The following is a 27,557-nucleotide window of genomic DNA, read 5'->3' on the forward strand; positions in this document are numbered from 1 at the left end:
GAAAAGGCCACTACAGACTTGAGATGAACCAGAGGCTACAGATGGATCTGGTTGGTTGTTATAAAGTTTCTGCAAAGGAAAAAGCAGTGATAGGAATGTCTCTAAATCAGCTTTACATGAAGGAACATAAAGCATGAAAAAGCATTCAGTCCTTTTAGTCTCTTTCACTGTTCCAAAGAGCTCTTAGATGAAATCTAGTGCAACCTATCATGATTTGGCATTTTTCCTCTACAAGTCTGATAACACTGCAGTTTTAAGTCAGGAAATTGGTGTACATATACATACTTTAGACACACACGCGTTCAATTGCTGTAAGGGCATCTGTTTCATATTAAGCTGCAACAGTGTACTGCCTATACATATTTATGCATAAAATGGATGTTAAAAATACAGGACATAAGATCCTGTGCTTTGTTTTTGAAACTTCATAAATATTTTTAAATGGGTATGAATCTTTTAGGGGGAAATATACATTAGAACATCTATTTTAAATGTGTAATCAGGACTTTACCTAAAACAATTCACCAATGAAAAGCCAGGTCAAACGAATCTAATTTACTAACTTTTGAATCAAACCAAAATTAAAAATTTTTTTCTGAACTATAAAGAAACTGAAAGGTTTTTCTCCAAAATAGGCATTCTGATGGAATTTTTAAAAAGGACAAGCTAACAAGGGGAACTATCAACTTGGCTCTCTCTTACTTCAGGAAACTCTTACTGATCCCAAGACTTAGCTGACTTTCACGTATCTCTTTAGCAGCATTTATCGCACTGAATCCTTTATCCATTTACTTGACACAACTAGATCATAAAATACTTGGAGGGCAGTGATAGAGTTACATTCACCACTGTATCTCCCTGCCTAGCACAGTGCCTGGCACATGGAAGACACTAAAAAACATTTTTTTCCAATAGATGGTGGCTTGGGTGTAGACCTCAAAATGCCAAGAGAGTCATTATCCAAATAGGGTATGAGAAGATGCCAGAAACAAATCAAAAGCATCCTGTGGGTGTGAAGAAGGGGAAATGGATGTAATTCTGTACCACTAAAAAGAGTAAGAAGTCAACCTTCCATCTCTCTTTTCCTTAGGCATCCAACTTTTATATTTTCTGCTCATATTTCTTTGTCCATTCTTTCTCTTTATTCCAGCTCACTTTTGTCTCATCCTCTTTTCTTTCAGTTCAGTGAAGGGGAAGGCGGTAGTATTCATCAGAGGAGCATTAAGGACTTGTTTAATTCTCTGCTTAAAATGCCAGAGGTCCAATACACTGAGCACAAAATACGTATTTGGAAAACAAATGAACCAGTGAATAGATAAGCGATGGTCCTTTTTTCCTTTCACTTCTCTTCCATCTTTTCTTTTTATTCTTTATTTTCTTCCCTTCTTTTCCTATTTTCACTATTATCAATCTGTCACCATCTCTCATTCTGTCCCACTCCACAATAGGCAGGACTGTTTTAAAGTTTTATTTAACAAATTCTTAACAAGTCCCTCATTTGTATTCTGAGAGGTGTTATGTGCTAGTGTTACTGAGCTAGCAGATAAAAGGTTTAATTTTTTGCATACAACTACTTTTATTAAAAAATATTGGTTCCATTCAGTAATATGTGATTTAAGAAAAGTGTTACAGGAATTCTTTTGACATATATAACTGATAGCAATGGTGGATATGAGTTAGCCCTCAGGTTTTATCTTTTTTGCATGAAATAACAGGTAGATAATATTTCCATATGTGCACTACTAAAATCTGAAAAGAATTCCTCTTTATACCAAGAGAAAAAAGAATGTATATGGAGCCAAAAATAAAAGTTTAAGCATTTTCCAAAATATTATCTCTATATAAAACATTTTCTTAGGAAGTTAAACAGGTTAAACAATTAAGGAATGAATATTTCACTCTATAGAAAAGCCTATTAATGGGATTATTTCTAAGAAAGCAATTAGGTTCAAAAAGTATTTTTTAAAAACTAAGCTGGACTATGACTATAAGAATATTTCCCATGACGTGAAACTAAAACATACATTTAAAGTATTTCATAATTATTGAATGTAACATTATGTGTACTCTTTATAATTTTTCTTTTGAAATAACTCAAAGTCTTTATAAGATAAATTGTAGCCTTTCTAGATGGGTAAATACTTTGTGAGTGAGTAGAAGTAGCCATGGAACATCTCTATTTTGTAAAAACAACAACAAAAACAACAAAAACTAAAGTGAACTTTAAAATATTCTATAAACCATATTCTTAAGTCATTTTGTTCATGTTCTAGGTGCAGAACCTGACATTTTTGAGTTTAAAAACTTCTCTGCAGCAATCAATACCACTTATTTAAATTTCAAATCTTTTGGTCAAATTTTCTGAACTAGAAGCCTTCTATTATAGTGCCAGACAAATGAAGATGTTTGAGACACAAGGGAAAATCACCAGCATAATGGCTTTTAATGGCAAAGCTGAACAGCTATAAGAGAGCTTACCACAGATTCAGAATACAGTAATTCTACACCCTAACAGGAGAAGGCATCCACTTCCCAGCCACCCCCACCCAGCCCAATTACTGATTTTTACAAAGAACTGAGTCTTGTGTGCAAGTAGCTTTAGCTGGTTTCTAGCCTACTTCAAAGAATGCTTTCACTTTCAAAATATATAAATTTTAAAACACATTTAAACATAAGGGAACTCAGTTTCGGAACCAAATATAAAGTGGTTTCCTCAAAGACCATCTGCATCTCCTTAAAAATGTCTCTATTTGAAGCATAAATAGAATGATCACGACACAGGACTTTGACACATAGAGTTTATTAATTAGAGTACCTTTTCAAAAGGAAGCTTACTGCACTTAGTTTTATTAAGCTCTGTGGACAGAAGGAAAGGAAGAAGAGTGGGCAGGTATGAAAACCAAAAGCAGGGGTTTTCATTCAAAATAACGGCCCTCCCCGCTACTCCTTGAACTAGCAATTCTCTAACTTCACAAGCAAGATAAGCATTTTAGTCAGGGAATATTATTCTCTTTCCATAGAATATGATATTTTCTTGAATAGAGAATTCTTTCCAAACATTCTCATGAGCCTTAAGAGATTAAAATCTTTATTTCTTGCTCCCTCCTATCTTCATGGCAAATGTTTATCCCTCTTTCATGACTCAAAGCAGGCCTTTCCTAATACCTCCCTCCCTCCTTTGGTCACTCACTTACAGTCTTTTCCTAGCCTTGAAGATGAAGGTTTTGCAGTCTCCAGACCAGAAGAACAATGGGAGGAGACCAGGCTGCAGAAGAAGTTTTCTCAAAAGACAAAATCATAAATTCCAGGATCCACAAGTGTTTCCCAGGCTTTCAACAGTAAGGATGGTTGTGACATCTGTTTCAATTAGGATTTTTAACAATCAATATACAAGACAAGCACTGCAATATATTTGCCCTTTATCAGGAAGTAGCTGGCGAGCCTCCATGTTGTGTTGTGAGTGGGCTGTAAGGAGGTGGGGGCAAACCAGTCTGCTTGAGATCCCATCACTGAGCCACGTCTCTGCTGCACTGCAAGCTCCGTGGAAGTCTGACATTATAGTGTTTACTAATGTGCTATTTCATTTGCAAACCTAATGGACCACTGGTTAAAGACAGCAAGCAAGGATTGCAAGGAGGAACGCAAAAATAATAATTCTATAAATAAATTATATAAATAATTCTATAAATCTGATTCAAGATGTTCCATATAATGACTCTGATCTGGTTGAAATTCTTACATAGCACCTCCAGACATTTCTAGTGTTTAGAAAATGTTAGACAGAGAATGTATAATGAGTACATAATCCTACTTTTAGCAGGTGACATGAACTCTATTGAAGTCTTGTGCATGCTGTGCTAAGTCGCTTCAGTCATGCCCAACTCTGTCCACTTGCAGTCTGTTATTTGTCACCTAAAACCTTCTCTCTTGCTTCATCACTTAGAACATGAAAATTGTGAAATCTAATCTAACTGGATTTTGAAAAGTAAATGATAGTAATGGCAAACATCAGGTCATAAAATCACGATACTGTCTAAGGCCAAACCAAAAATACTCATTTAAAAACCTAGACACCTATGGTCAATTAATCCACAACAAAGGAGGCAAGATTATACAAAGTTGGAAAGATAGTCTCTTCAACAAAGGATGCTGGGCAAACTGGATGGCTACATGTAAAAAAATGAAATTAAATCATTCCTTAATACCATATACAAAAATAAGCTCAAAATGGATTAAATGCCTAAATGTTAGACTGGACACTATAAAACTCTTAAAAAAGAATATAGGAAGAACACTCTCTGACATAAATCGCAGCAATTATCTTTTTCAATCTGTCTCCTAGAATCATGGAAATAAAAACAAAAACAAATAGGACCTAATTAAACTCAAAAATTTTTGCATAGCAAAGGAAACAATAAACAAAAGGAAAAGACAGCCCACAGGTTGGGAGAAATTATTTGCAAATGATGTGACCGACAAGGGCTTAGTCTCCAAAATTTATAAATGGCTCATGAGGATTAACTTCATCAAAACAAACAACCCATCCAAAAAGTGGGCAGAACCTAAACAGACATTTCTCCAAAGAATATATGCAGATGGCCAAGAGGCACATGAAAACATGGTCAACATCACTACTTATTAGAGAAATGCAAATCAAAATTAAAATGAGATATCCCTCAGTTCAGTCACTCAGTTATGTCCAACTCTTTGTGATCCCATGGACTGCAACACCCTAGACTTCCTTGTCCATCACCAACTACTGGAGCTTCCTCAAACGCATGGCCATTGAGTCGGTGATGCCATCCAACCATCTCATCCTCTGTTGCCCCCATTCTCCTCCTGCCTTCAATCTTTCCAAGCATCAGGGTCTTTTCCAATGAGTCAGTTCTTCCCATCAGGTGGTCAAAGGATTGGCGTTTCAGCTTCAGCATCAGTCCTGCCAATGAATATTCAGGACTGATTTCCTTTAGGACTGACTTGTTGGATCTCCTTGCAGTTCAAGGGACTCTCAAGAGTGTGCTCCAATACCATAGTTCAAAAGCATCAGTTCTTCGGCACTCAGCTTTCTTTATAGTCCAACTCTCACATTCATACATGACTACTGGAAAAACCATAGCTTTGACTAGACGGACCTTAGTTGGCAAAGTAATGTCTCTATTTTTTAGCATGCTCTATTTTTTTGGTCATAGCTTTTCTTCCAAGGAGCAAGCGTCTTTTAATTTCATGGCTGCAGTCATCATCTGCAGTGATTTTGGAACCCCCCCAAAATAAAGTCTGTCACTGTTTCCAATGTTTCCTCATCTAACTGCCATGAAATGGTGAGAGAGGATGCCATGATCTGTTTTCTGAATGTTGAGTTTTAAGCCAACTTTTTCACACTCCTCTTTCAGTTTCATCAAGAGGCTCTTTAGTTCTTCTTTGCTTTCTGCCATAAAGGTGGTGTCATCTGCATATCTGAGGTTATTGATATTTCTCCCAGCAATCTTGATTCCTGCTTGTGCTTCATCCAGTCTGGCATCTGGCATGGATATCCCTCACACCAGTCAAAATGACCAGCATCAAAAAATCCACAAACAATAAATGCTGGAAAAGGCATGGAGAGAAGGGAACCCTTCTACATTGTTGGTGGGAATATATATTGGTACAGCCACTATGGAGAACAGTATGGTGGTTCCTTAAAAAACTAAAAACAGAACTACCATCAGTTCAGTTCAGTCACTCAGTTGTGTCTGACTCTTTGCGACCCCATGAATCACAGCACGCCAGGCCTCCCTGTCCATCATCAACTCCCGGAGTTCACTCAGACTCACGGCCATCGAGTCAGTGATACCATCCAGCCATCTCATCCTCTGTCGTCCCCTTCTCCTCCTGCCCCCAATCCCTCCCAGCATCAGAGTCTTTTCCAATGAGTCAGTTCTTCACATGAGGTGGCCAAAGTACTGGAGTTTCAGCTTTAGCATCATTCCTTCCAAAGAAATCCCAGGGCTGATCTCCTTCAGAATGACCTGGTTGGATCTCCTTGCTGTCCAAGGGACTTGCAAGAGTCTTCTCCAACACCACAGTTCAAAAGCATCAATTCTTCAGCGCTCAGCTTTCTTCACAGTCCAACTCTCACATCCATACATGACCACAGGAAAAACCATAGCCTTGACTAGACGGACCTTAGTCGGCAAAGTAATGTCTCTGCTTTTGAATATGCTATCTAGGTTGCTCATAACTTTTCTTCCAAGGAGTAAGCATCTTTTAATTTCATGGCTGCAGTCACCATCTGCAGTGATTTTGGAGCCCCCAAAAATAAAGTCTGACACTGTTTCCACTGGTTCCCCATCTATTTCCCATGAAGTGATGGGACCGGATGCCATGATCTTCATTTTCTGAATGTTGAGCTTTAAGCCAATTTTTTCACTCTCCTCTTTCACTTTCATCAAGAGGCTTTTTAGTTCCTCTTCACTTTCTGCCATAAGGGTGGTGTCATCCGCATATCTGAGGTTATTGATATTTCTCTCGGCAATCTTGATTCCATCTTGTGCTTCTTCCAGTCCAGCGTTTCTCATGATATTACCCTGCAATTCCAATTCTGGGGATATACTCAGAGAAAATCATACTTTGAAGAGATACATGCACTATATATATATAGTGTGTATAAATAAATATATATATAGACAGAGAGAGAGAGAGAGTTCAGTTGGTACAAAATCTGCCTGTAATGCTGGAGACCCCTGAAATGCAGGTTCGATTCCTGGGTCGGGAAGATCCGCTGGAGAAGGGATAGGCCACCCTCTCGAGTATTCTTGGGCTTCCCTTGTGGCTCAGCTGGTAAAGAAATCTGTCTGCAAAGCGGGAGACCTGGGTTTGATCCCTGGGTTGGGAAGATTCCCTGGAGAAGGGAAAGGTAACCCACTCCAGTATTCTGGCCTGGAGAGTTCCATGAACTGTATAGTCCAGGGGGTTGCAAAGAGTCAGACACAACTGAGTGACTTTCACTTTCAGCATTAAAAAGAATGAAATAATGCTGCAGCAATATGGATGGACCTAGAGATTGTTATACTGAGTAAAGTAAGTAAGACAGAGAAGAAATATCGCATGACATCCCTTACATGGGGAACCTAAAAAGAAATGATACAAATTAATTTATTTACAAAACAAACAAATTCACAGACTTAGAGAATGAACTTATGGTTGCTGGGGAGAAAGATGGCAAGAAGGGATAGTGAGGCAGTTTGGGATCCACCCATACACACTGCTCTATTTAAAATGGATAATGAGCAAAGACCTCCAGTAGAGCACAGGGAACTCTGGTCAATGTTATGTGTCAGCCTGGATGGGAGGGGAGTTCAGGGATAATGGATATATATGGTTGAATTCCTTTGCTGTTCACCTGAAACTATCACAACATTGTTAATTGGCTATACCTCAATACAAAATAAAGAGCATTAAAAAAAACAACTATGTGTTGATAAATAATGCTGTTTTGGGTACAAAACTAACTTAAAGCAAATTAAACCATGTATACCACTTGTTCAATGGAAAAATTTAAAAACTGTCTTTGTGTTAAATGAATATTCATGTATGGATATGAGCATTGGACTATAAAGAAAGCTGAGTGCCGAAGAACTGATGTTTTTGAACTGTGGTGTTGCAGAAAATTCTTCAGAGTCCCTTGGACTATAAGGAGATCCAACCAGTCAATCCTAAAGGAAATCAGTCCTGAAAATTTATTTGAAGGAGTGATGCTGAAGCTGAAACTCCAATCCTTTGACCACCTGATGGGAAGAACTGACTCACTGGAATAGACCCTGATGCTTGGAAATATTGAAGGCAGGAGGAGGAGGGAATGACAGAGGATGAGATGGTTGGCTGGCATCACTGACTCAATGGACATGTGTTTGAGTAAGTGCCAGGGGTTGGTGATGGACAGGGAAGTCTGGCGTGCTGCAGTTCATGGGGTCACAAAGAGTCAGACACAACTGTGTGAGTAAACTGAACTAAATGAATATTATTGATTTGGTAAATGTATTCTAATACAACCCAGGTAATAAATACTCTTACTTAAGTAAACTACTTTATCACATCCCATATAACAGTGTATTTGGAAATGTGTGCTTCTAGACCCTAGTACATTCAAGTACTACATTCATGTTTCCACAACTTTAACAGTGTCTTTCACATTTCAAGCCGTGGTCACAAACAGTGTACCCTAGGCATATGGAGGGCCTCCCCGGTGGCACTAGTGGTAAAGAGCCCGCCTGCCAATGCGGGAGACATAAGAGATGCAGGTTTGATCCCTGGGTTGAGAAGATCCCCTGGAAGAGGGCATGGCAACCCACTCCAGTATTCTTGCCTGGAGAACCCCATGGACAGAAGAGCCCGGTAGGCTATAGTCTATAGGGTCACAAAGAGTTAAGACACAACTGAAGTGACTTCACACGCATGCACACAGACATACAGAATACTCAGCATTGACTTGCCAAGGCTAAAATCCACAGCAAGATCAGTATCATAAGTGAAGGAGCAGCAATCATAAATTTGGGCTTTCTGTTTTACATTTTCCCCAAGGTCAAACAACCCAATGTTAGCAAATGAGGATTCAAAGAATGAAGCCCCTTTAGATATCATGTTTGCTTTCTAAAATCCACCCACATTTTCATTTTTCTAAGGGCTTTACTCACAGCAGAACTTATTATATCCAACAACTGTCCTTGATAGTAGAAAGCCAAACAGAAATGATATTCACAAATTTGCCCATTGTTCTTTCCCTGGGGATATTACCTGGCATTTCACCTCCTTATAAGTCATCTGATGAAAAAACCACTTACTGTAGATATCTGTCAAGTATGTATAAAAATATAAATATAAAGTTCTGGAACATGATTTCCATTGTTTAATTTTCCTCCCACATCCTGAGGCTCAGAACGACTATGATATTCTTAAATAATTTATTACAGGATATTGTAGGTTTCCATAGCTCTGACATAAGAGTCTTTTCTGTTAAAAATTTCATTGAGTCATGCTCCTATCCAAAAAGTTTATGACCACAATGAATTCAACTTTTTCCACAGAGCACACTTAAAGATTCTTTTGTTTGACCTGAATTGCAAGAAATGTTCCCTTACATGATCATTTAGTTTCATTATTCTCTTTCCATGTAAACAGAGCAAAAATCTACCCGTGGGCAGTTGAGTATTCCTCGCTGTAATTTTTCTGAAAGTGTGTTAGTCGCTCAGTCGTGTCCAACTCTTTGTGACTCTATGGACTGTAGCCCGCCAAGCTCCTTTGTCCATGGAATTCTCCAGGCAACAATACAGGAGTGGGTTGCTGTTTCCTTCTTCAGGGAAGCTTCTGGACCCAGGGATTGAACCCAGGTCTCCTGCATCCTAGGCAGATTCTTCACCGTCTGAATCACCAGGGAAGCCAATTTTTCTGAGCTCCAGTGCTCCACTTCTAAATGAAGTATGCTAGGTAATGTGTGTCACCCGACTGAGCCTGAACTGGACAGAGCAGAGTATGCCTCAAATCATCTGTGTTTTTCCATCAAGTTAAAGGAGAAAAAGAAAACTACAGAAAAATACTCCATGTGAAAGGTAATACTGAGCACTAACCAACTGCTTAATGTAATCCCCAAATGAAAGATAAATTCACATGTGAGCTAAGGTTACACTCGCTATGTAGAAATTAAGGTGAGTTTTCTTTTCAGGAGAAATGTTGGCAGGTGAGGGTTTATCATCCTGATCATACCTGACATCTCAGGGAGTGAAACCCCAGAAGCATATATTTCACCTTAGACCAGGTGTGCAGGGCTGAAGTGTGCAGGGCTCATCTATAAGCTGCACGAACCTGTACCAGGGTGCTTTGGGTGCTGTTTCTGGCAGGCAATGGCCACGGTTGAGGAAGCACTTCAGTGGGTCAATCCCTGTGTGGTCTTCCACGCCTACCTGATCCCTGGACACTGCCAGTTGATCCATGTAAGCAGGAGCCAGGGGAGAAAGGACACCAGACTAGAGAGAGTCACAACTCTACTCCTGTAGTCCAGCGTATGGAATGAGGCCCTGGGATGACAGTCCCTCTCATGATCTTTCAAGGTGTGCCCCTTTATCTTCAGAAACACAGAGTCAAGTAAAAGGGAAGGTAAACCATGGCTTCATCCCCGCCCAACCCTCTTCTCTAAGAGGTAATCAGCCTTTCCCCTGCTTCCTCCAGCCACTCTTACAAACAGATACACAGAACAGACAGGTGGGATTTCAAAGCAAGGACCCAGGGTAATTATCTGTCCTTTCTTCTGGTGTCATTTTAAACTAAACAGCATAATGAATACATAAATGGTACTATTCCCAGCCTCTCTTCTGACCAAGAGCCTGAGTTGGTGACTGGATAAAACACCAGCACACGCCCTGTACCACTTCAGTGGTAAGCTACAGAGAGTCCTAAGGAAGGACCCCTCTCCCCACTCAGAGTTCATCAGAAAGTGAAGAGGAGGGTTATCTGGAAAAGCAGATTAAATACATCTTTTCTTTTGTAACATGCATCGCTGAAAATAAAGTTTGCTAATCTTGGCTAGGGTGTGGGACTCTGTAGTAACAAAGCAATATATTGTTGTTTAGATACTAAGTCATGTCCGACTCCTTGCGAACCCATAGACTGCAACATGCCAGGCTTCCTTGTATTTTCAGTATCTCCTGGAGTTTGCTTAAACTCATGTTCATTGAGTCAGTGATGCCATCCAACCATCTCTCATCCTCTGTCGCCCCCTTCTCCTCCTGCACTGACTCTTTCCCAGCATCAGGGTCTTTTCCAATGAGTTGGCTCCTCAAATCAGGTGGCCAAAGTATTGGAGCTTCAGCTTCAGCATCAGTCCTTCCAGTGAATATTCAGGGTTGGTTTCCTTTAGGATTGACTGGTTTGATCTCCGTATTGTCCAAGGGACTCTCAAGAGTCTTCTCCAGCACTAGAGTTTGAAAGCATCAATTCTTAGGCACTCAGCCTTCTTTATGGTCCAGCTATCACATCTGTATATGACTACTGGAAAAATCATAGCTTTGACTATATAGACCTTTGTCGGCAAAGTGATGTCTCTGCTTTTTAATAAACTGTCTAGGTTTGAAGCATGAACTTTAAAAAGGTCTTCCCTGTTGTTGTTTGAGGTTTTGACCTTCCTTGGGTAAAGAGGTCATTTATCTTTGTAAACATATAAAACATTTTTGCTTTCTCCAGTTTTCTGTTAATGGCAAAAGAATGGACGTGAATAAAGTTCTGCTGATTCTTGAGACACTAAAAAATTTTTAAAGAAAAAAAAAAAAGATAGACAAGCCCTGGGCTAGGGAGAGAGGCTAACTGCTGGACTTGAATCTGGTCCTGATCAAATCTTCCAGTCTCTCCCGGCACTGGCCTCTCACACTGCCTTTGAATTTTCCACTCTTAATACCCTGATGTCTCTGTGGGGTGGGCCAATCTTTCTGTCTAGAATTGTCCCCTCTCTTTTTCCCACCTATTGAATGCACTCCCACTGATCCTTTGAGGTCCACCTGAAAAATCTTCCCTCCTGGGAGGCCTTTGGACTTGCCCAGCTGGGAAGTGAGGCCCCCTGGCCAGCATTCCTGCAGCGCTATTCACATATCCACTGCCACAATCGATGCAGGACGTTATGATGAGTTCTGTACACCTGACTTCCAGGAGGGTAGATCTTCCACTTTATCCTTTTTCTCCTCCTGGCTCAGACAGGTCTGATACATTGAGTATGTTTCAAAAATGTTTGCTAAATGAATGATTATGGACTGACTACATTAGTGACTGTTAGCTTTTGTGACTTCTATATAGAAATGTTCATAAACCAAGGCAATCATCACTGTACAATAAAAAAAAAAAGTTCTCTTAACATCCTCCACTTTTCCACACTTTTCTTTCCCCATCTCCATTCCTTCCTACAACAAAGTCACTCAGCAAATCACATAGACAGGTTCTGGAACTGTAAGAAGATATGCAGTCAGACCCTGCGCTCAAGGACTCTGAGACCAGCAGGCAAGACAGTTGTATGAACTACATCACACGCGAACTGAACTAATGCCCAGTGGAGGGGTCACTAGCTGGGCTGGGTCAGGTCAGGGAAGGCTCAATGAAGATCAGATGCCAAAAGAGGGACCCGGAACCTGGAATCAAATGTGTAACTCAAACTTCTTATTCCTTCTGAGACAAAGCGGGAAAATATCGACTTAATCATAAATTCTAAAAATCTGTTTTCTAAGACTGAAGAAAACTGGCATAACACCTATACAGACCCCTTTGATTTTAAAAAGTTAAAGGTGGTGACATCTGATAACGGCAGATATTACAAAGGAAACACCAACAAGTAAAAGGAATAAGGACGTAGGATTTTGCCAGATGGTAGGAAATACCCACCACATTTCTTTCTTGGTTTAAAAAGGTCCACAAGCCTCTGATATGTACCTTGTTTTCACTCCATATTGTGGAGAGGAGAAAAAAGGATTTAACTGTTTTCTCTGAAGAACCAGAAAAGGGTATACTTCAATTAAAAAAGGAAAGAACCAGGAAGGAGATGCCGGAAGAGCGGAATGCAAGGTGTGGATTCACACCACTGAACCCACAATTTTCCAGCACAGCAAAGCCATGACTAAACCTAAGTGCACTGCTGGAGAGCCAGCTGACACTTCTGTGGTGCCCTTGGAAGCGCTTCGCACTGGATCTCCTCTACTCTTCCAGTCCACCAATGAGCTATGAGTACTGTGCCTTCATTTTAAGGATGAGGAAAAGCAGGCTCAGAGAGATCAGTGCATGTTCTCTGGGACAGATTTACTTGCTCTCACACAGCAGCAAAACGCAGTTCATCGTAGCAGAAAACTTGGTCCTGGAGGAATTATACACAGGACAGACTGGGAGAGGGAGTTCACTGAAGGGTGAGATCTGGAAGGATGGTGTACCAGGGCCTTCAGATATGAGGATTTATTCATTCATTTATTAAGGGCCTTATATGTACCAAAAGCTCAGTTGGTAGAGAATTCACCTGCAATGAGGGAGACCCTGGTTCGATTCCTGGGTTGGGAAGATCCCCTGGAGAATTTGATAGGCTACCCACTCCAGTATTCTTGGACTTCCCTAGGGGCTCAGCTGGTAAAGAATCCACCTGCAATGTGAGAGAGCTGGGTTCGATCACTAGGTTGGGAAGATTCCCTGGAGAAGGGAAAGGTGACCCACTCCAGTTTTCTTGCCTGGAGAATTCCTTGGGGTCACTAAGAGTTGGACACAACTGAGCAACCTTCAGTATGCACCAGAGCACCAGGAGCAAGGAGCAAAAGCCACACCTTCCAGCATTTCGCCTGGTGATCCCGGTGAAACAAGTGAGTAAAAATAAAGGTCATGTTTCCCTCCAGTTCTGGCAAATTTTAGCCTTCCTCAGCCAAAGATTATTTTCCTGACTACTGACCATATTTCTTTATAAGTCACTATGTCAAAATACAAGTTGCAATAACGCAGGGCACCACTCTGATCTGTCAGGTCAATTTAGAAACACATGAGTCCACTGCTCTTCCACGGCCCTGGGAGGCGGTCTGGCCTCCCCATCCCCTGATCATTCACACACAAGATTGCTGGGGATTACTGAAGCCAGCTGGGAGATGTCAAGTAAAATGGATGGCTTTTGAATTTTCCACTCTCCCACTGTCTGACTGCAGCCCACTGCCTTCACCAAATTAGTGCCACAAAGAGAGGGATGCTCTCTCCCAGCGCAGTCTAGAAAGATCAATCAGCTATAAAAGAGCAAGTGGCTGAAGAAAGAAGGAGAAAATGAGGCCGAGGATACTGTGTCACATGACTGGCATGGTATCTGCAGGCACTCACACAGGGAGGGATCAGAGACAGAATCTGGAAAGAACTCCTTCCCACGTGGTCCTCTCTCTGAAATAACCATGGTCACTTTCTCTCTTTTCATGAATGCCTTCTGCCTCCCACTTGATCACATTTAAACATCAGGGAATCTGTATTTTTTATGTGGGATGAAATGTGCTACATTAGGTATGTGCCTGCATTCCTATGGGCTTCCCTGGTGACTAAGTTGGTAAAGTATCTCTGCTTGCAATGTAGGACATCCAGATTCCAACCTTGGGGTCAGGAAGATTCTCCAGAGAAGAAAATGGTAACACACTGCAGTATTCTTGCCTGGGAAACCCCATAGACAGAGGAGCCTGGTGAGCTACAGTCCATGGGGTCACGAGACCTAGACACGACTTAGTGACTAAACCACCATCACTGCATTTCTACACTATTGGCCAATTAGTTTAGATTAGGAAGAGCCCCCAAATAAAAAGACCAGAAATTATCAGAAAGCTATAAACCAGAGGAATTGTGAGGATTAAGTGAGATAATAAATGCAGGCCTCAGAAAGTCTCCCGGCACACAGGAAGCTTAGTGAATAGTATCAAGATCATTATTACTGTCCAGTTTATTAACTATAAGACAAACTCAATAATTAGTAAGATACACCATCATATACACCACTAGAAAAAAAACACAACCAAACTATGTTAGGCTGTCAGTCATATAAAACAGATTCCAATTTCAGAGATGTAAAATTATAAAAACTATGCAGCTTGGAATGAATAAAATACAACATCACTCTGTAGAACTCCAGGTTCCTGGAAGAACATCAGTTGATGTCGATAAACAGCTGGTTTCTGCGGATGTCTGTGTCAGCACAGTCACATCATGCCCTGAGTTTCTGACCTCACGGATCCTCTCCCACCAACAGACCGGGTTGCTCCCCTCGACTCTTACTATCACTCAAAGGCATTCACCACCAAGATGTTTTCACCATCTTCTGAATCCGTCATCACAAAACAGACTATTGTAAGTCACTCAAAACCCAAAGGACAATTGTGATATAAAGTTACATCACTTGAGCCAAGTCAACTGTCTTGCAAATTTAGCTATACTCTGGAGGCTGACCTAAGGCACATATGTTCCCAGTATCTTCTTTCAATACTCAGTTAAGCAGTGCAATTTCCTCTGGAAAGGAATTTGTTACTTTAAAGCCCAACCTCACATTTTCCCCCCACCTACCATATAGCTCTCTCTAAAGAATCAAGTGAAAGCACTTTTGAGGATAGTTTGGGTGGAGACATTGCAGACAGATTTCAAAGTCACTCATCATTAGCCTGACAAGTCATACAGATAGGAATTGAATGCTCCAGAATCTTTGTAAGTTTTCAAGAAGAGTACTGGCCTTCAAGACTACTTAAAACATAAGGAAATGAGAAAGATACACAAAGACATAAATAGAAACCACACAGGACTTGAAGAAAGAAAAGGCGTGTGGTTTCTACAACACCCTTGTCACTTCACTGCCAAAGAGTGGGTAATCTTCTAAAGCCTCAGCCAGAGTCCTTGGTGACCAGCAGTGCACTGCATTCCTTGGCTATACAAATATCTGAGAGTGGAATGTCCCCTTAATGCTCACCTTATCATAATGCAAATATACTCTTCAGATATATTTGTAAGAATACTTCTTCGTGACCATAAACAAATCCTAACTATTAAAAATCAGATTATGGCTGCCTGTGGTCTGGCCATTCAAACTCCCCACTTCCTTTCCATTGTCCTTTATAATGATCACACTCAGAGTTGCCTACACAAAGAAGAAACATCTGAACTTCCTAATTTGCGAGATCCAACAGTCCACCCTTACGATCACAAAAGAGTCACGTTTTTCTTTGCTTGGGTTATACAATTTTAATTAGTTTTTTAAATGAAAAATAAAATTCCAAAAGATTCTTTCTTTACCTCCAGACTTATTTTGCACATATTCTCTCCTCATTTTCTAGCAACATCTAAATGCAAAACAGAACATATTCACTGAAGGAAGCAGAGTTTGATAATTAAATAGAACAGAATTTGCATATGTAAGGTTTCCAACTTTGAATTTAGAGACAATGAGTAGAGAATTAATCTGCTGTTTGTGGAAAAAAAAAAAAAAAGTCAGTAAGTTATCAATGGCAGGAAAAGAAATGTTGGTTTCAAAGAAAATAACACAGAAATACCCCTATGTGAAGATTATTATTACAAAGACAATTTGAAGGGGAAACAATAAACCAAAGCATTATCAATAAAAGGTAAGTTCACAAAACTGAAATGCAAGGATCATTTTGGGAAATGGAGCAAAAACGAAATAGAAAGGAAAAAGGCATGAAAAGGAGGTTAAGGAAACGTAAGTTGACAACAAGAAAGTTACAAGGATAGTAAACCTAAGTATGAGAATTACTGATTTCTAGTATGTATTTGGCTTGTCATGAAGAAAAAGAAAAGACTGACAGGAATAGGAACAAAGACTATGATTTTTACACGACTGCCTGATAATAATTCAGTCCAGTTAAGTCAGAGAGTTGATTTTCAGAAGCAGATCAACGAAGATGCAGCTTACAGGTAAATGGGGAGAGTATAGTGTGGTAGGCACTATTGTTACCACTGTTCTAATCTGAGCAGATTGTGATACAGGCTCCCCAGATGCTCCCACTACTGATTAAAGACAGGTATTTCCCCTCCCCATCACTTCCACCATGGCAAAGATTCTGTGCAAAAGAAACACTGAAAGTCAACACACACTAACCATGTTTTGTAACACAGTGTAGACAGAGCAAGTTTTACTAAGCTAAAGGCAAACAAAGCATTGGCTACCCACAGCAGCAGAGAGTTGTAAAACTCTTTCTAAAATGAAGAGCCTCTAAGGCATTCCCAAATGCCCTACACGTGTTGGAGTGTCACATTCCAGCCAATGCCTTTTGAACATATACAACTACCTTTCCCTATGCAGGGGTCAGTGCATACCCAGATGATATATCAAGCCAAAGACTAAATATCATTACTGTTAGGAAGGCACTAGAATCAAAACAGAAAGGCAGTTATCAGACAGAATAGGTAGCAATTAGAGGCTGAGCAGGAGGCTGTAGGAACCTAAAACAAAGGAGCTTGGCAAGCATGTAATCATGAAATCCCCCAAAACACCCCAGAAAGTGATAAAAATAAATACCTTTGGGTACAGTGTTTTTATTTCCCGAAAAAGGAATTCAAGACAGTTAGACCTCTTTGGTCCAGTGTATTTGGAGAAAGAAACAAAGTAAGGTGAGATGTTTTCCTTCTGTACTTGAATTTACTATAATTGGGAAACTTGTCTACATTGACATGCTGGACTCCAACTATATAAAATCTTTAAATAAACTAAAAATATTTTTCAGGATGTTATTCTGAGGAGAGGCAGTAGGGATAGAAAATGTCAGGAACACAAGCTTACATGTAGGGTTCAGTATTCAAGAATGAACAGCAAAAATAACAAAAACCTGACTCAGTGGAGATGAATCTGAGTAAACCCAGGAAGATGGTGAAGGCCAGGGAGGACCTGACGCGCTGCAGTCCATGGGGTCACAGAGCCAGACATGACTTTGTGACTGAACAACAGTAAATAATATGAAGTATATTATGTGATTAGTTTTGGTCCTGTTCTTCAACTACAGTACTACATACCATAAATGAAGCCTAGAAGCTCAACACCAAGTTAAGGTTAAAATGTGTTTAGTAAGTTGTACCTACTAAGGCCCCTAGAACTTCAGAAAGATTTTCAACAATGATTTTCATTGAAATTGTAAGAGATTTTTTTCTGTTTAACTTTTTTGAAACACAATAATCCTCTTTACCTTGAATAATTAAAAATAAAACAGCTAATGGATGTAATGAGTGAGTGACTGAAGTCACTCCATTGTATCTGACTCTTCACGACCCCACGGACTGCAGCCCACCAGGCTCCTCTGTCCATGGGATTTTCCAGGCAAGAATACTGGAGTGGGTTGCCGTTTCCTTCTCCATAGGATCTTCCAGACCCAGGGATAGAATTCAGGTCTCCTGCATTGCGGGCAGACTCTTTACCATCTGAGCCACCAGGGAATCCCAATGGATGTAATACTTTTAAGTGAAAAGAAACTAAAAAAGGTAGCGCGTGAGGTGGCACATGTTAAGGCACTGATGTGATTAAATTGGAGATAAGTGATCAAATCCTGAGCTATCAACACTGTAATTAGGAAAAGTATATTTCTCCTTAGTCTTTACCCATTTGCCCCAGTATAAATATTTGTTGCAAATACTGCTAATCTTCCCCAGATAAATGTTTTAAAGATGTTAGGTAAAATGCAGTTGGTAATGCCTTTCCTGAGTTGCTTGTTATGTGGCAACTGAAATACAAGGATGCAGATCAGGATAGGACTGATGCAGGAGTCAATGGAAGTTCAGTTCAGTCGCTCAGTCGTGTCCAACTCTTTGCGACCCCATGAATCGCAGCACGCCAGGCCTCCCTGTCCATCACCATCTCCCAGAGTTCACTCAGACTCACGTCCATTGAGTCCGTGATGCCATCCAGCCATCTCATCCTCGGTTGTCCCCTTCTCCTCCTGCCCCCAATCCCTCCCAGCATCAGAGTCTTTTCCAATGAGTCAACTCTTCGCATGAGGTAGCCAAAGTACTGGAGTTTCAGCTTCAGCATCAGTCCTTCCAAAGAACACCCAGGACTAATCTCCTTTAGAATGGACTGGTTGGATGTCCTTGCAGTCCAAGGGACTCTCAAGAGTCTTCTCCAACACCACAGTTCCAAAGCATCAATTCTTCCACTCTCAGGTTTCTTCACAGTCCAACTCTCATATGTACATGAGCACTGGAAAAACCATAGCCTTGACTAGACGGACCTTTGGTGGCAAAGTAATGTCTCTGCTTTTGAATATGCTATCTAGGTTGGTCATAACTTTCCTTCCAAGGAGTAAGCATCTTTTAATTTCAATACAGTCAGCAAAAACAAGACTGGGAGCTGACTGTGGCTCAGATCATGAACTCCTTGTTGCTAAATTCAGACTTAAATTGAAAAGTAGGGAAAACCACTACACCATTCACGTATGACGTAAATCAAATTCCTTATGATTATACAATGGAAGTGAGAAATAGATTTAAGGGACTAGATCTGATAGAGTGCCTGATGAACTATGGATGGAGGTTTGTGACCTTGTAAAAGAGACAGGGACCAAGACCATCCCCACGAAAAAGAAATGCAAAAACGCAAAATGGCTGTCTGGGGAGGCCTTACAAATAGCTGTGAAAAGAAGAGAAGCAAAAAGCAAGAGAGAAAAGGAAAGATATAAGCATCTGAATGCAGAGTTCCAAAGAATAGCAAGGAGAGATAAGAAAACCTTCCTCAGCGATCAAAGCAAAGAAATAGAAGAAAACAACAGAATGGGAAAGACTAGAGATCTCTTCAAGAAAATTAGAGTAAATGTAAAACCGGGACAAAAAGGTAAGATAAAGAAAGTGGTGGATCATTCCTAATTCAATTACCAATCAGGTCATACCTCTGTGTCAGCTCTCACATTCATCCCTTTCTTTCCATTTCCACTACTTCTTACACCTTCATCTTTTGCTTGCAACTTTCCAAGGTATGCTCTCTGCGAACTCTCCCATTCCCTGCATCTTTTTCCAATCCATTCTTCAAAATGCTACCAAGATAAAGAGAAATCTGAGATCCACTGAGTAGTTGCAGAATAAAGACAAAATTCTTTAGCATGACATTAAAGGTCCCGAGTCTAGCCGCATCCTTTCTTCCCTCTGCATCCAGCACTAACTGTAAGTTTCAGTTACACTGGCCTCGTTGTCATCCTCAGCCATGTCCTGTGCTCAAGAGATGTTACATTTTTGTTTACAGCGTTTCCTCTTTATTTTTTAATGATTTTATTTATTTATTACTTATTTTGGTTTGCTTTTTGTGTGTGTGTGCTGGGTCTTCACTGCTGCACAGGGTTTTCTCTTCTTGTGGCGAGTGGGGGCTACTCTCCAGCTGTGGAATGCAGGCTTCTCACCGTGGCGGCTTCTCTTACTGCAGAGCACAGGCTCTAGGGAGCTCGGGCTTCAGTTGTCGTGGCTCCTGGGCTCTAGAGCACAGGCTCAATAGTTGTGGCCCAGGGCTTTTTTCCCTGGGGTATGTGGGATCTTCCCGGATCAGGGATCAAACCAGCGTCTCCTGCACTGGCAGGCATATTCTTTACACCTGAGCCACCGGGGGAAACCCTACAGTATCTCCTCTTTAAAAAAATTCTTCCCTCATCATCTATGTTGCTCATAATTTTATTCATCCTGCAAGATCCAGCTTATATGACACCTCCTTTAAGAAGCTTTCCTATAACCTATCAATTTTATTTCTCTATACTCTCATAGCACTTTATTCCTATGGCATTTATCATATTCTACTTTGAATTGAAACTGTGTAATTGAAATTATGTAAAAATTAATCTCTACACGGGACTATAAGCAACTGAACACCACGAGTCATATCTCTCAAGCACTTTGTGGCATTTATTTGCTAATATGTCTTTTCTATTTCAATAAACCGTAAATTTCTTGAGGTCACGATCCACACCTCCCTCTAAAAATATTTTAAGTAAAAATTAAATATATATCAAAAATATAAATATGATACTTAATATAAATGTATGTCAAGGTTCCATTTACTCACTAAATAAACAGAAATTGACCAGAGTTTCCTGTATGGGTGGAACAGTACAATAGCCTTTGTGCTTCCCCCATCTCATTCCCTCTCCATCTTCCTGAGATTATTGCTGTCTCAATTTTGTGTAACTTATTCCCTTGTTTTTATGATAGTCTTATCCCGTATGCATGTATCCCTAAACAACATAATGTTTATTTTTCATGCTTTTGGTTTCTTATGAATGGAATCATACTGATTTATTACTGTGTTGCAACTTATATATGTTTGGTTTTGGCTCAACATTATGCTAAGATTCACATATGTTAATGTGTGTAGCTATAGTTTATTTCACTACCTAAGACAACCTCCTGCAAAGGAGCTCTGGGAGGGACATACAAGAAAAATGTCCATAGTAACATTTATAAATGTAAAAACTGCAATTGACCTGAATGTTTCTTATCAGGAGGATATGTAAATAAATCAAGATATTTTCCACACTTGTGCTTTTACTAATGTGTCTGGCACACAGTAAGTCTTCATAAGTATTTTTTAAATAGATAAATGGATTTGAGGAAAAACAACAACTGATTCATCATGGCCTCCCCCTGCAAGCCCAACACACGACACACACTCATATGCTCAGCAAATATCTGAGACATTTATTCACAAAATCAGGTTAGCCCCTAAGGCTGGCACTGGACAGGTACTCAGATAAACTGACAACTTAGATAAACTGCACCGAGCAAGTGAGAGAACAAAGTGGAAACTGCAATGTGGCAATCCCTGGTGGCTCAGTGGTAAAGAATCTGCCTGCCAAGCTGGAGACCCAGGTTTGATCCCTGGGTCGGGAAGATCCCCTGGAGGAGGGCATGGCAACCACTCCAGTATTCTTGCCTGGAGAATCCCATGGACAGAGGAGCCTGGTGGGCTACAGCCCATGGGGTCACAGAGAGTCAGACACGACTGAGCGAGTAAACAACAATGCCTACCACAAGCTAGGTGGATGGAGTGTTACACTTGATGGTGTTAATTCCACCTGCTTACTTTTGAGCCCTTACAAACCACTGTGGCTCATAGGCACCCTCCTCGCTCTCTGCAACCCACCCTCTCCCCCATACTTCCTCATCTCCTTTGCTACTCTCTTCTTCTGAATCAATTTGCTCTGCTACACCTGGGAAGGATTAGGGATGGTGGTAAGAACTGACCTTTGAATTTCCATTCTCTGCCTACCCATCTCAAGCTCTGACTTGCTCTAGTGATAACTACATTCTCTTAGGCAATGATCTGTCTCTCACTGTGAACATTGCAGACCCATTTTCAGGCAGTTGAACTACCCTGCCTTTTGCCTTTTTAACATATTTGATGTCAGCTCTTCAGCAAAACCTAGAAAAAATGATCACCATCCCAGCATGCTATTTGTCTATTTCTCATTTTACCGAAATAGAAACTAATTCTCAGGATAACACTGCTGGTGGAGATGCAGGGGAAGACAAATTACATCAAACCAAATAAGTATATGTTTATCTGCAGCACTAGTCAATTTACTTTCAAAAGAATTGGTGTAGAAAATGATGAAAAGGGATTAAATCCAAAGATAAAGAAAAGACTGTCAACTACAGACAAGTTTTTCCATGAAATTGAGTATTATTCATAGAAGTTCATCTCACTTTGAGTTTTGCTGTCATCATTTTACCATGGTCATAATTTAGACCTGATTATTTAGCAAAAAAAAAAAAAAAAAAAAAGGCAGGGGGCTGCTATGGAAAGAAAGGAAGGAAGGAAGGGGAAAAGTCATTATTCTGACACAGCAAATATACAAATACAAAGCCACACACATCATCCTTTCCTTCACTTCCGTTTCATCATTAAATCTCCCTCACCTGCTTTCCCATGGCTCCGCTAGTCTCATTTCCTCCTCCACATCTCCCTTGCCTCTCTTGATAAAGATCCTTGGACAGGGCTAGCGAGTAGCAATCCCTACTTTTTAACTTCAAGTTTTCTCCAGGCAAGGCTTTTCCTTTCTAATTTGAGTTTCCATTTCACTGCAAATAATTCAAATCTTCCTTTTACACTCTGGGTCTTTCTTAGGATGGCTATATTTCCTGCATGTGCTTTTAGCTAAAGCATATCTTCTGCTCTAGACATATTGCTACTACACTTGAGTAGGTTCAAAATCCTTCTTCAAACAAAATATATCTATCATATAAACACTGTCTCCCTCACATACTTCAATCAAATCCAGTAGCTTCCCTGACCTTTTTGTCTGACTCTCTCAGAAATCCTCATCATCTCACTCTCTTAGTTAGCCTGCTAAAAGCAGGATATCTGGAAAAATCATAACTTACCTTTCTAATCACTTTCTCTCTCAAAGCCTTAGGAAGTAATAAGGGCAATCTTTACTTTGGATTTAATTTCACTCCATAATGCAGAAATGTGTGGTTAGGTAAAAATGACAGGATCCTTGCCAAAAACAAAACAAAAACAAAACAGTCTAAAGGTAGAGTTTACACCAGCCAAGGTAGGGCCTCTGGGTGTAATTATTACAGAGACTTTAGCAAAACAGGAGAAAGATTTTAATAGCTACAGTGAGTCAGGAACTATGTGAGGTGCTTTCACGTACCCTTTTATCTAAACAAAAGTTGGGAAAAACTACTACCACCCTCAATCTACAGATGAAGAAACTAATGCTTAGAATGGCCTCATACTGGTGTCAGGATTTGAACCTACAGTTTTCTGATCATCATGCTCCGAAGCAGGACAAGTTAAATTTGAAGGCATCTTAAGGTGGCTCAGATGGTAAAGAATCTGCCTGCAATGCAGGAGACTGGGGTTCCATCCCTGGGTCAGGAAGACCCCCTGGAGAAGGAAATGGCAACCCACTCCAGTATGCTTGCCTAGCAAATTTCATGGACAGAGGAGTTGGCAGGCTACAGTGGGGTCGCAAAGAGTTGGACATGACGAGTGATTTTCACTAAGAGGGGTGAAGGCTATAAAACACTCTTCTGACAACACAACCGCACACGATGTAGGCGGCTGCATCTCACTCCTGCGTCCTTTCCTCACCTTCTCTCCCCTCACTTGCCATAAATCTCCCTACCTCCAGCTGTACAGATCATCACACTCATCTCTAAAGCGATGTGCTAAAGAATGATTCTGAGCCTTTCCGCAGGTTCTTCCCTTTGTCTGAGATGCCCCCTCTTCTTTCTTCATCTATTTATCTACTTATTCCAAAACCCAGCTCAAGGGTCACCTCCTTCAAGCAGCTTTTCCTCACCTGGTTCCAGCCTGATTTAGATGTTTCTCCTGCACAGCAAAGCACATACCCCTCCAGAGTACTTATCCTGCTGGCTCCTCATTACTCATTTATTTGAGGGTTTCCCCTACTAAGCTCCTGGAGGGCAGGAGACACATTTTATTTCACTTTGTATTACTAAAAAATAGAAAGTGCTTGATACATCAAGGAAGAAAACTGGGACAAATGGACAGAAATCAGAGGGTAGTCTAACTGGGATCCCCATACAGAAAATCTGTAAGAGCTGGGCCGTCCATCTCATGAGCCAGTGTTCAAGTAGGAGCCAGATAATAACCCATCAGGGTGGTAAAGAACTCCTAACATCAAGCGAGGAGTGGTACAGATGACACAACACACCCATTCTAGCTCAGATGTTCTGTGGTTCGTGACCACTCCTGACCAAATTTCTGTGACGAAGATGAGCCAGCGTCTCAGAAGGTACCATGGCATAATAACAAGAAGACAGACACAGGAGTCAGAAAACCTGGGTCTTAGCCCTGACTCCATTGTGTGACTTTAGGGAGATACATACTTTTCCCATTTATAAAATCAAAGGTGAAAAGAGAATTGGGTGAATGCAGTCAACTGATGGCCTGAAAAATGTCCTCCCACTCTAAGAAAGGCTTTCTATTTGTGTTCCCATCATTTACTGTGTTCTGAGCAACATACTAGGCTCCCCTGGTGGCTCAGTGGTAAAGAGCCCACCTGCCAATGCAGGAGACCGGAGTTCGATCCCTGGGTGGGGAAGATCCCCTGGAGAAGGAAATGGCAACCCACTCCAGTATTCTTGCCTGGAAAATCCCATGGACAGAGGAGCCTGGCGGGCTACAGTCCACAGGGTCGCAAAAGAGTCAGACACGACTTAGCAGCTAAGCAACAACATGTAACATACTACTGTCCAAAGCCCCCTACTCATTATCTTGCACCAACACTTTTTTCTCTGTCTGATGGCTCTTTCTAAACGATAAGGTACGACATGAACAAAAAACTGAGTAAAATCTACGTATTTTACTTGAGAGCACTGGACAGGATGACTTCTGGGGGGAAAAAGCTAATAAAACAAATGAATGCAGGTAACATCCAAATCCAAGGGGAAATAGGTATTAGCTTACAAAATTTAATCTGTTGCACTACAGTAGACACTTAGTATTCATGGGTTTTACACTTGCATATGTGATGCTGAGCATACATGATATGTGATCATTTGCTATTTTATTGAGAAAGATATTTGAATTCTCCTTACTGTAAGCCTGATGTCCACAGGAAAAGGTCCATTACCTAGTGACTGATTCATACGCTCTGTTATTCTTGGCTCTTCGTAATGAAAGCAGAAATTTGGGCAAAATGGAAAAAACTTTTTTTTTCCTGCCTGAAAATGATCCTGCTAATATGAAAACCAACTGACCGATGTTGGTGATAGAAGTGAATCAGTCTAAACAATAGCCATGTAGTAATTTTATAAATTACTTTAATCCTGATTTTATGGAATCATTACATATCTGGGTTGCTTAACTTTCTCAATTACACTTTACATTTTTCAGGAAGAGAAAAACAGAAAATTACATGTTATATGGTATTTTTACATTTGGAGATTTGTAGCTGCCCCAAGACACAGTCCATGTGAATGCCAAAGGTCTCCTGGATGGTATTTAGCCCCTTAAAATGGTGACAATAAGAAGAAGAAAAAATTCCCCTCAAAAATCCACTCAGTTTGGTGAAATGCTACCAGATGGCTTTGAAAACTACTGAGGGAAGGCAGAGTTAGATAAGATGCAAGATGTTTGTAGGTATCTAAGAACTGAAGATAATCACAAACTAGGATTCATTACATGCTCAGTTGCTTCAGTCATGTCCAACTCTGTGTGACTCTATGGACTACAGCCTGCCAGGCTTCTCTGTCCATGGGATTCTCCAGGCAAAAATACTGGAGTGGGTTGCCATGCCCTCCTCCAGGGGATCTTCATGACCCAGGGATTGAACGAGCATCTCTTAAAGTCTACCTGCATTGGTAGGCGGGTTCTGTACCACAGCGCCACCTGGGAAGGGTTCATTATCCACTCAGGTTTCTCTCAGGCTCTACACAAAGAAGGTTCTCATGCTTCTCTGCAGAGATGTACAGGCTCATTTTCAACCGAGTCAACCCTCACTCCTAAGAACATAATTTTCAACCAAACAATTTTCTGGAGCTTTCCACTTTCCCCACATCAGCTGGCTAAGAAAAGTTATCTGGGTTATGACTTCGTTTTTAAAGGGGACGAGTCCTTAGAGAACACTTCACCTTGTCAGCATTTTGGATCTAAATTTCCTTCTCATCCTTCCATCCTACAGCTCTCAGCTTGCATAAGACACAAAGCAAGACACACAGCTGTGAGCATCCGAGATGGCCAAGGAGGGCAAGGTGGACAAGTCACTAATCAGCTATCCAAACTGGACCCTCAAACAGAGGAATCCTCCTTCTCTTCTACCTGATATTTCTGGGAGGGTTTATGGCAGTAATGGAAAATTTAAATGCTGTCATATGATCCCACCATTTTTTCCCCCTCCCCTCTCTAGCTCTGAATGATGTTCTAGCTGTTAAAATGCCTGACCTATTGTAGTGGTTTGAACATTGCACCCTCAGAACTCCCGGAGCCAAGAAGAGAGAGGAGAGAGACCTACAGGTCTTTTCCCCCTACATTTATTTTACCAACACTAACGGGGCTTCCCGGGCTTCTCTCATAGCTCAGTCAGTAAAGAATCTGCCTGCAATGTAGGAGACCTGGGTTGGATTCCTGCATCGGGAAGATCCCCTGGAAAAGGAAATGGCAACCCTCTCCAGTATTCTTGCCCAGAGAATCCCACGGACAGAGAAGCCTGGCAGGCTATAGTACATGGGGTCGCAAAAGAGTCAGACATGACTTAGCAACTAAACCACCACCACCAATAGGGATCCTCAGGTGGAATAGTGGTAAAGAATCTACCTACCATTGCAAGAGACAAGAGAGATGTGAGTTTGATCCCTGGGTCAGGAAGATTCCCTGGAGAGGGAAATGGCAATCCACTTCAGTATTCCTGCCTAGAAAAGACAGGACATGGACAGAGGAGTCTGGCGGTCTATAGTCCATGGGTTCGCAAAGAATTGGGCATGACTGAGCACAGACCAGGCAGAATCTTTATAATGAGAATGCCTTTTTTTAACTGGAGGATAATTGCTTTATACTGTTGTGGTGGTCTCTGTTATTTATCAAGGCCTCCCATTCCCCCGGCCCATGTCATCACAGAGCACCAGGCTGAGCTTTCTGTGCTTAAATCCAGTAGCTTCCCACTAGTTATCTATTTTACACATGATAATGTATACATGTCAATAAAGCAAGGATGTCTACCTGTTTTCTTCAGGGACATAACCCTGTGCTTAAAATAGAGCCTAGAATATAGTAACATATTCAATGAAAACTTCTGAATGTGCAAATGAAAGGATGGATGAATCATAGACTTAAGACAGCCAAGCACTGTTCTGTCTTCATAGCCACCCTCTGAAGCAGGGACAGTGGTCATCATCCTTTTGCAGATGAGGCACCTAAGCAGTGCAACTGTGGAGTCTCTCCCCTACACTACTATACCACACTACACAGCCTCCCATGTGGGCCAGTAGCTGCTCTCATCTACTTCACATAAGGTATTTCCCAACACTTGACTAAAGAAAGTCAAGTGGGAGACTCTTTGGGTGGGAGAGAAGAAGAAATGCTTCAAAACCACTGACTTCGTGGTGAGATGCAA

The 27,557-nt window shown here is 40.9% G+C and overlaps 1 protein-coding gene across 2 annotated transcripts in view; it reads right to left on the reverse strand.

Annotated features, from left to right (window-relative positions):
• Window positions 1–27,557, reverse strand: part of SMYD3 (SET and MYND domain containing 3) — a 747,085-nt gene that overhangs the window by 170,309 nt on the left and 549,219 nt on the right. Inside the window, exons 1-2 of one of the 2 annotated variants that reach the window (XM_040263615.1) lie at window positions 8,465–8,469; window positions 2,306–2,307 (exon numbers count right to left, since the gene is read on the reverse strand). The exons of the other annotated variant lie outside the window; for it this stretch is intronic. The gene's annotated coding sequence lies outside the window, so the exon portion shown is untranslated. Of the gene's footprint in view, window positions 1–2,305; window positions 2,308–8,464; window positions 8,470–27,557 lie in introns of those variants that run through there. 2 annotated transcript variants of the gene reach the window in all.

The sequence above is a fragment of the Oryx dammah genome, unplaced genomic scaffold, assembly GCF_014754425.2.
Source record: "Oryx dammah isolate SB20612 unplaced genomic scaffold, SCBI_Odam_1.1 HiC_scaffold_21, whole genome shotgun sequence".
Classification (NCBI taxonomy): Eukaryota; Metazoa; Chordata; class Mammalia; order Artiodactyla; family Bovidae; genus Oryx; species Oryx dammah.